The sequence below is a fragment of the Zea mays genome, chromosome 8 (genome assembly GCF_902167145.1).
Source record: "Zea mays cultivar B73 chromosome 8, Zm-B73-REFERENCE-NAM-5.0, whole genome shotgun sequence".
Taxonomy (NCBI): Eukaryota; Viridiplantae; Streptophyta; class Magnoliopsida; order Poales; family Poaceae; genus Zea; species Zea mays.
In genome coordinates, this window is record NC_050103.1 from 164,659,649 (window position 1) to 164,669,790 (window position 10,142).

General features: G+C 42.2%; 1 long non-coding RNA gene and 1 pseudogene across 1 annotated transcript; both read left to right on the top strand.

The window, feature by feature from the left end:
• Positions 1-1,189: 1,189 nt before the first annotated feature.
• LOC109939257 (methyl-CpG-binding domain-containing protein 2-like) lies at positions 1,190-1,679 on the top strand (annotated as a pseudogene).
• A 4,640-nt stretch (positions 1,680-6,319) lies between these two features.
• LOC103636294 (uncharacterized) lies at positions 6,320-7,664 on the top strand. The gene is made up of 3 exons (XR_002264212.1): positions 6,320-6,406; positions 7,164-7,356; positions 7,598-7,664. It is a non-coding gene; the product is annotated as an uncharacterized lncRNA (long non-coding RNA).
• Positions 7,665-10,142: the final 2,478 nt, after the last annotated feature.

Here is a 10,142-nt window from a genome sequence, read left to right on the forward strand (position 1 = left end):
GGGCAAGGGCAGTAGGGGAGTGGTCAGTGTAGGGAGGTCCTTGGGATGATTTTGCTGCGATGGCGATCATGCGAGGGATCCCTGCATTGGAGCTTCCTATAAACTGTAGCGGGTTTTCTGAAGCTAGTGGAACTTTGTAAAGGCCTCATAGTGTTACCCTGCCTCGCCTCCTCGGTAGAGGTGTATGGGAAGTCGCGATCCCTTGGCAGATGAGTAACATGACTTGTGGGTAAAGTTGCGCAACCTCTTCAGAGTGTAAAACTGGTATACTAGCCGAGCTCACGGTCATGAGCAGCTCAGGACTCTCTGATGATTAAATTATGGAACTTAAATTCAATTTTGTCATTTGCATATGCACGGGTTTATTATTAATTTGTTCTATTACTTTATTTAAGGTTTGGTATTTACTTACACTTAGTAACTGCTAATAAAATTTTGACCAACTACTTAAAAGCAATGCCCAGCTTTAACCCGTGTCATTGGTTAGCCTTACACATCACATGAACTCCCACCTTTGTGAGTTCATGTCCACTGGTTCCCCACAACTTGTTGAGCTATGATCATGTGTGAGCTCACCCTTGTTGTCTCACCCCCCCACAGGAGAAGAACAGGTGGTTCAGGAGGAGCCACAAAGCGAGGAGTTTGATCTGATCTAGGTGGCGTTTCTCAGTTGACATTGGCGCCAACGACGATCCTTAGTTCGTTTTATATTTATATTTTATTTTGTAATAAGACTTCCGCTATGTAATAAATACTCTGATGTTTTATGACATTTATCTCTATACACTCTGTTATTATATATGTTGTCTTCTTGGCGCATGTATGAGATGCACCTGGCTTTGTTCCTTCAAGCCGGGTGTGACAGCAGATCACTGCATCAAATATCTGGACTGTTATGTGTTGCAAGGTTAGGTCATAATTGTTGAGAAGGTAAAATCATAAGATTGGGAGCATCTGAATTTCCTTTATTTAATTTCGTTACTAAATGATATTTATATACTTGCTTAGTACTCTACACAGAACATTTTATTGTTTTGTCTTCACCACCGAGAATTCGAGATCGCCTCCCATAGCCTCCACATCCACAAGGTCCTGCTTGACTGCGACGACGTCAGGCAAGTCTATCACAAACCTTCTAGAGTGAGGCGAGTCGATCTAGGTACTCAGGCTCTAATATTTTTACAAATCGATGGAAAGTTCTAAATCTCCTCAGTCATAAAAATAGTCGGATTGTGGTGCCTTCTGATAGTAATCGCCCCCAATTCGACAATGATAGTTTTTCTTCAGAAACTGCATCAAATCAAATGGTCGTGTTCAACTCTGAAGCAGCAGATGAACTGGGAGAAAATCGTTTGCAGAAGTCAGTGATAACAAAGAGGATATCACCATCTATTGGAGCATTCACTGTCCAATGTGCTAAATGTTTTAAATTGAGGCTTATTCCAACAAAAGAGAAATACGAAGAAATTCGTGAACGTATTATACAGGAACCTTTTGTATGCAAAAGAGCTCGTGAATGGAGACCTGATGTAACATGCAATGACCCAGAAGATATATCTCAGGACGGTAGCAGGCTTTGGGCTATTGACAAACCCAATATTGCACAACCCCCTCATGGATGGGAAAGGCAGATTAGGATAAGAGGTGAAGGGGTACCAAATTTGCTGATGTATAAGTAATGTTTTTCTATTAGTGCTATTTTTGCTCTGATCTTATTATCTTTTGCAACACAATTTGGTTCCAGTTTTTATTGCTGTCATCTTTCCTTTCAGATCATTGTTAATGATAGAGAAAATAACATAAAACATAACTGCTTTGACGAGTGTGCTATGCATTTTGGTTGGAACATTATGTTTTTTCCAAAAATGTTCTCCAAAATATCATGGATCTAGCCAAAAAAACAAAAAAACAGACATGTATTGTAACACCCGGTTTTAGCGGACAAAGCCGGGTGCATCTCATACATGCGCCAAAGAAGACAACATATATAATCACAGAGTGTATAGAGATAAATGTCACAATAATCAGAGTACTTAATACATAGCGGAAGACTTACAAAAATAAAAGATAAATATAACAGGATCTAAAATCTATCCTTGGCGCTAGAAAGTCAACTGGGAGACGCCACCTAGATCGAATCGAACTCCCCGATATGCGGCTCCTCTTGAACCACCTGTTCTTCTCCTGTGGGTGGGGGTGTGAGACAGCAAGGGTGAGCTCACACATGTTCATCGCTCAACAAGTTGTGGGGAATAATGTGACATGAACTCACCAAAGGTGGGAGCTCATGAAGTGTAAGGCTTATCAAAGAAAATGGTTAAAGATGAGCATTGCTTTTAATGTTGGTCAAACTTTTATTAGCAATTACTAGATGTAAGTAAATACCAAACCATAATAAATAATAGAACAAAATTAATAACAAATCCCATGCAAATGCAAATGACAAATTGAATTTAGGTTCCATAAATTAATCATGTGAGGGTCCGAGCCGCTCATGACCGTGAGCACGGCTAGTATACTAGTTTTACACTCTGCAGAGGTTGCACATCTTTACCCACAAGCCGTGTTACCCATCTGCCAAGGGGTCATGAATCCCATACACCTCTACCAAGGAAGCGAGGCAGGGTAACACTACGAGGCCTTTACAAAGTTCCACTAGCTTCAGAAATCCCGCTACAGTTTATAGGAAGCTCCAATGCAGGGTTCTTGCCTGACCGCCATCGCAGCAAAGTCAACCCAAGGACCTCCCTACACTGACCACTCCCCTACTGCCCTTGCCCCTTTCGGGTAAGGAAGACCTCCACTAGCTTTCCTAGTTAATCAGCCAAGGGCGTCCCATTAAACCCTTGTGGTAGCACTGTTTTCCCGGGTGGTCGCTCCATGTTCCAATTAACATAATGATCTTATCATGAACATAAATAAAATAACAGAATAATTGGAACATGGATATAATGAAATATTAACCCGAAACCACATAATGCAATAGCATAACTACCCAAGTGAATCAGGGGTAAACAAGGTAGACAGGATAATCAGTCTAGGGTGACCTATTGGGTCCCATCAAAATTAAACCTATGCATTGAATAATGATATTAAAGAACATTATTGGGTAAACAAAGTGATCAAGGGCACAACTTGCCTGGCACTTGAGATTCCAGTTACCAAGGTGATCTTCAGGTGACTCGTGACCGCACTGCTAGTCGTAGCAATACAAACAAACATGGTATAGACAAAATTAACATCACACCAAACAAAAGTACAAACTGAATAATAATCATCTACGTGTTGCTACGAGACCGCGGGATCGAGAACTACTAAGATCGGAGTTACGATTAGGGAGTTATGATTTATAAAAGTTCTACGTGATTTAAATATTAAACTTAAATTATAAATTGGTTAGGACAAATCATATGAGATGTTATTTTATAAATAATTATCTCAACTTTAATCTAAGTTATAAATTAACCATAGATCATATTCTAGTAGATTATAATGATAAGTAGATTAACAATACTAACCCACATAAATTAAATAAAGATCTAATTAGAAAAGAATGAGACATGGTATAATAAATGTTGCTACTGCGTAGTAAATACTTGTACGAGACTAACGCAACTGGAACGGATCAAATCGGAGTTAAAATAAATAAATTATGAATTTCCAAAGTTTTTATGTATTTGATATAAGATTAATTAGGAAATAAATTTTTAAAGTGGCTTTCATGTCAAAACAGGACACTAGATGATGAACAATAATATTATAAGATTATAAGAACTGGAATGGATCTATTTGGAGTTCATATGAATTTTCTATGAATTAAATGATTTACGGGAATTATTTATATACTAAAAATTCAATTTCTATATCTATTTATTCATTATCTCTGGTCTCTGGACTGCGCACCAAAAGCAGAGGAATGCAGGGGCTTCCGCGCAAGAATCCCGAGACACAGAAAACTCCTGCCAGGACTGTGGGATGTTTATGTGAAAGCTGAGGGCTCCATTGCAAAACTGATATCGGACTCCAATACCACGACACATGGCGCCCTGCGACTGGCTGAAATCATACCACACCCCGGTGCACATGGTGAGGCGCACGGGATCCGATCCACACAAGATCCCCACCACCGCCCACACGTGCATATAAGTGGGATCGCCCCTGGACCGTCAGATCGACAATCAATGGCCCAGATCTAAAGTGTCGAAGGGGTATTTGTTGATATAATCACGACCGTCCATTAGAAGATCCACGACCTAGATTTCTCCATCCCTGGATCTAATCACCGCCACACTGTTAAAAATCTACGGTTCTCAACCTTTCTTAGCTCTATCCGCCCTAGGCTGTTCGTTATAAGATCAACGACAATAACATCTTCTTCTTCCCCGATCTCGCGCTACGGTAGTCTGCCAGTCGGGTCAAGCGAACGGTGATCAGGCGGGTTCTAGTCTACCGGCTGGAGCACTACCAGGACCTACACAGTACAGGAACGACGACGAACAGCCAGAACCTTACCGGCGTCAGTAGTGTAGGCCGAGCCGCCCACGGAGTGGTCTGCACGATGGAGTGCCCAGGCGGTGCGTCAGCTCCCGACACAATGATGCCCAGACCACTACCGAAGAAATGGGGCCGCCGTGGAGCGCCCTTGCCGGACTCCCGCCCTCGGTTTCCCCGAACTCCGACCGAACGCACCAGCAACGAACCCGAAGGTCACCGGCGAGCTCGATTCTTTCTCTCTCTTCGATGGAGCTCGGTGTGAATTCACCAATGGCGGCGGAATTGGAGCTGGCAATGGACGGCTCAGGGAACTCTAGGGGTGTGTCGCCGATGGGATTTATAGCTATGGCGAGGGGCAATCGGGCCTGAGAGCAGACGACTGACATGGATTTATACCCCCGCCGAGTGGGATAAGCACAGCGAACGGCGCAAGTCTGTTGCGCCATTGCCGCGGGTGCTGTTACGGTTGAGCGGAGGGATGGGGTCTTCGCGCAGTGGGCCCACGCAACAACCAGCCGCGGAGCTCGGCGTCTGTTGCGAGGATTCCGGCGTGGTTCTGTTGTGTGCGATTGAAGAGGACGCTCCTGACATCAGGGTCCCACGTGACATACGTACGAGCGGCTCGGCGTCAAGTTTCCCAGGAATCACGCGGCGCAAGGAGCGGCTGGAGGGGTGGGTCCGGTTTGTCTGCGAGAGAAGAATGAGGGAAGGAACAACAATGCCACTGACAAGTGGGTCCCACACGGCAGGGCACAAAGTGCACGCGCAAAAGCAGGCCGCAGCAACGGTTCCACTGGGCCGAAATGGGGAGTGGTAGCCCAGTAGACATCTTATTTCTTTTTCTTTAAAAATTCCTGTTTTATCTCCAAATCAGAGATTCAAACTAAATTCAAATTCTGGTTTTGATTTTTTTTTCAGTATTGCAAAAATTTAATAGAATTCTAAATGTGAATATAGTTCATACTGTTTGCCTTATTTATTTATTTTTCTTCCATTATTTTCACTCCTTTGCTCCTATATTTTAATCCTCTAACTAGATTTTTAAAGTTATGCTTGTTTCACTTATTTGTTTGAGTTTTAATGCACAAATAAAATCTCCCAAAATGATGCATAGATTAATTGCTTCATTAGTTACTTATTCCCTTTAAATATGATTCTTAATATTTCTCATGCTTGGGAGGCAATACATATAAAAAGATCTATCTCGTACTTTTATTGTCCATCATTTGGGTATTACATGTATGTCTGTAGCATCATGGATAAAAATATTGACCTATGAGACATACTTACACAATTTTACTGCATTTTCTGAACTTAATATGTTTGTGAACCCTGTTATGGATGGCTACTGTAGTGGTACTGTAGCGGGCCTTCTTGGGCCCTGACAAACCCTCTTCTATTTGCTTTCAGATACTATACCTCTCCTACTGGAAGGAAACTTAGGTCTCTGGTTGAAGTCGATAGGTATGGCATTCTAATTTCTTCAAAACTTCCTTGAATACCATCCTTTTATCAGTGAGCTTTATAAGTTTCCTGAAATTGCACTGTGAAAAGTTGCAACATCTTGAATTCATGAGCAGAACTTTCACAGCAATTATTGTATGTTGTAAGGCCTTTAATGACATATTACGAATAAATAGTATGCAGATGTTAATTGTACCAGTTATGCACTGCCTTTATTCCTTATATTTCTGAATTGTATACATATGCTTCAACATGTCTGTCTTAAAGCCTCCATGTCTTACTTTGTTCCTCCGAGAGAATCCATAGTATGTTGCACAGGGTGTAACTTTAGCTCAGTTTTCGTTCCAGATACCTAGACCTCAGGACTATGTCAAAAAGAAACCGAAGTTGATAAGTGCAAGTGATGAAGCAAGTACAATTACCTCTAAGTCTTCTGAACCAGAAGAAGGTCTCTAATTCGGTATCAGCAAACTAATGATTGTTTTCCAGTGTAATGCATGCACTATTGATTCTTTGATGAAGTTCTCCAATTTCCATGTTAATCCATGAATGATATAGCTTGAAACACATGGGCAGACAAGCTGAGGTTTGGAATATGATTGGCTAGGATGATGTAGCTATCCGGCATCTTACTACTTGATTAGTATGAAGCCCTTGTTAGATATGGGAGTAGTGAATTTATTTAACCTGTTGAAATGCTTTTGTGGTACATAATAATTCAAATGATTTTTTTGTGAGGTTATTTGGGTTATGGGATTTGTTGGGAAAACTTTTTCCACCCCCATCCCCAAAAAAACTATATAAACAGGCCTTGCTAACTGCCGTATGTTGGGTATGTGTACTAGAAAATATCCTTTAATGTCCTGGCATCTCTATTGTACTCTCTTCGTTCCAAATAAAAAGATTTTGTCTTTTCTAGACACATTATTTTTACTATGTATCTAAACAGTGTATATCTAGGTGCATGGTAAAAGCTATGTATCTAGAAAAGTCAAAATATCTAATAATTTGGAACGGATGGAGTAGACACTAAGACAAACGAATTATTTCATCATGGTTACTTACTGCTAAGTGTTAGATTGTGCAACAAGTTCTCTTCTACATTTTAATAAGAAACTTAATTAACTATGCCATGGTGTTGTTGTATTGCAGTAGTATGTACACTGCTAGACTCACTATACTTTTCTGATTAAACATTTTTTCAGTGAACCCTATAGCCTGGGCAGTTCCTACAAAACATGAGGGCGATGCTAGTGAAGAAGCTTCTCTCGCCGATGAGACACTTGCATCAGAAGTAGTGCTAACCCGGAAGAGGAAAATAGGAAGCTCTTTGTCAGTAGAGCCAAACCATCTCTTTGATGAATTTGAACCAAAGTTCGAGGATGCTTAAACCTGCAGGTAGTTTCTTAAACCTGATTCTAGCTACATGTTTCATATTGTGGCACAAGAACTTTTAAGAACATATGCTGATGCCCACTGTATTTAGTTACTACTTCAAGACCAACTGTATTTTAGTTACAAATGTGGTTTCAAGATTGTAGAAATTTGTAGCTGAAATTATCCACACCATATTTGTGAATTGACATCATTTCTAAGAATATTACTGATTAGAATCTTTCACTTTTATAATGCTTTGCAGGAGTGGCCCCTCTGGAGTTGAATATGCAGTTATAACCAATTTTTACCCCTTTTATCCTAGAAGAGTTGCCAAGACACTGTATAAGACCATGACAATAGACTAAGAGAGGATTTGGCTCTAATTACTATATGTTTTATTTATGCAGTCCCATGAGAACTTTGAGTATTTGAATATATATATATATATATATATATATATATATATTGTTGCTTGAGAACAAGTATGTACAATAGAGGCTTGACAATTTTGTGAACTTGAGTTGAACATGAATTTTGATGATCACAACTCACCATCCCTTTCAATATGCTTAGAATATAGCTTTTTATAATTTTCACCCTACAATACAAAATTGTTCTATGAAGGCCATGGTACATTATCATATCCTGTATTATCAACCTAGGATTTGCCTATTTCGATTAATAATGGCATTGAGTCAAATTTTGGTTGTTTCAAATGATAGACTTCGACATTTGTTATGATTTATGAGTTGATTCTTAATAGCATTACTAAAAAATGACCTATGTATACACAAGTGTCTTCCGTTGCAACGCACGAGCATATACCTAGTTAAACCAATGAAATGTAGAAAAGAGAGAGAAGATTCAACAAAATTAGTGTTAATACATTACTGAATCTGTTGCGATGGTCTATAAAAGGCTCACGAGTATCTTACCCGTTGCAGAATAAATAGGCCTAGACATATCTTCTCTGGAGCTTCCAAGAAACCTTGCCAAAAGTCAATCGCACTGTTGAAGAAAAAGTATGGACAACTAAGGAATCAACCCGATATATAATTTTCGGACCAACTAGTACAAGGTGCCCCGGTGCGTGACGGACGCGTGGGATCCAGTCCTGCTCAGTCCCGCGTGTCAGTGACTCATCCACAGATTGAGAGGATCCCAATCCGTGCGTGACGTTCCCGCCCATCATCGAGCTCCTGGACTCCCGCGTCGTGTCCAGCCACTTCAGCCCCGCGCTGCCGCACTGGCACTGGACCGCCGGCCAGCGCTCCGGCTCCGGCTCCGACTAGACACAGCGGCAGGCTGGTGAGGCGTGTCCGTGTCCGGCGCGCTTAATTAGACTGTGGAATCATCTGCTGCGTGTCGCAGACGTAGAATGCCCGTGAAAACTTAAATACTATTTGTTAATTTTGGAGTTTTGAGCACGTGCTGCCAGTTAGAAGCGTGCGGGTAACTTAACTCGATGCGATGAGAGTTGGGCTGCTTCTGCTTGAACCGATCAGCTGAAGCAACAGTGTACGCAATTGTATTTCCGGTCCGGTAGTAGTGGCACTGCTGTCCGTATCACTTAGCAGTAGGGAGAACGCAGCTAATTTTAACGTCCATCCAAATCTGTGCGGGCTGTGCGCCTGCACAAGACAAGATCTTGCTGCGATATTCCGATTACTACAACCGGCTAGGAGCCTGTGAAGAAAGCTTCGTAATACATGATTCAGTCTTGACTCTTGACTAAAATAAAGCATAGATATGAGCCAAAGACCCTTAGAATTTGCCTCATTACTGGCACAAACGAAGTGCTTGCCGGCTAACCATAGCTGATAGCTCAACAGCTTCTGTCCCTCACCCTCTGATCTTGTGCTGTGCGGGTGTGACCTCTTGTGCAGTTGTGCGACGTTGACGCGCGGACGATTAATAAACTTTTGTGCTGATAGCCAAAGACCTCTTGTGCTGCGTTGTCATTTGTTCACACTTTTGTGTCATGCTCGCCTCTTTCACCTTCTGCATTGTCTCACTTAATTTCCGACTGCAGGGAAGAAGAAAAAAACCGTTATAAGGTGCTACATAGAAAATTTTAATCTCTTGTTACAAATAACTGTGGTAAACTTAAATTACGCACATATATAGTCATGATTTTTCTTCATGTGATAGAAAGTATGCAAAATAATGAGCTAGCCAAAAGAAAGAAATATCTTTTTATCAGAAACAAGTATAAAACCAAGTTGGGTTGTTCATCTTTACTACTCTATTAAGAGTACAACGAAGGCGTCCACACCCCTTGCCCCCGCCTACCCCTGCCCACGCGTCCGCCAGCTCGCCCACAGGGCGAGGCAATGCCTCCGCCCCCCCGCCCTCGTCTTCACCCTCAGCCACGCAATACCCACCCCTAGCCTTCGCCCCAACAGATGACACGCGACTGTCGCGCCCCGCCCGCTTGTGGTTACCTCCCCCTCCCCCACTCGCGACACATGCCCCTTGCCCCGCGTGCGTCGTCTCCCGTCACACCACCCCCTCGGTCGCCTCGACGTCGACGCGAGGCTCCAGGCCATCGGGGACGGGTCCGGGGAGGGGCTGCCCGAGCAGGCCACGGTCTACGACGGTGCCTACGATCCCTAGACCTTGGAGGACACCGACGTGTGTGAGGTCCTACCCTACCCCCGCCCGTGTGCGTCGTCTCCCCTTGTGAACTTGTGATCTATTTTGTTTAGATACTCTATGATTTGAATTTTCCCTCTTTTTTTGTTATTTGTCTTCCTTAACTATAATGATTGTGATGAAACTTTATTGTTGTGTAATTTCTCATCTAT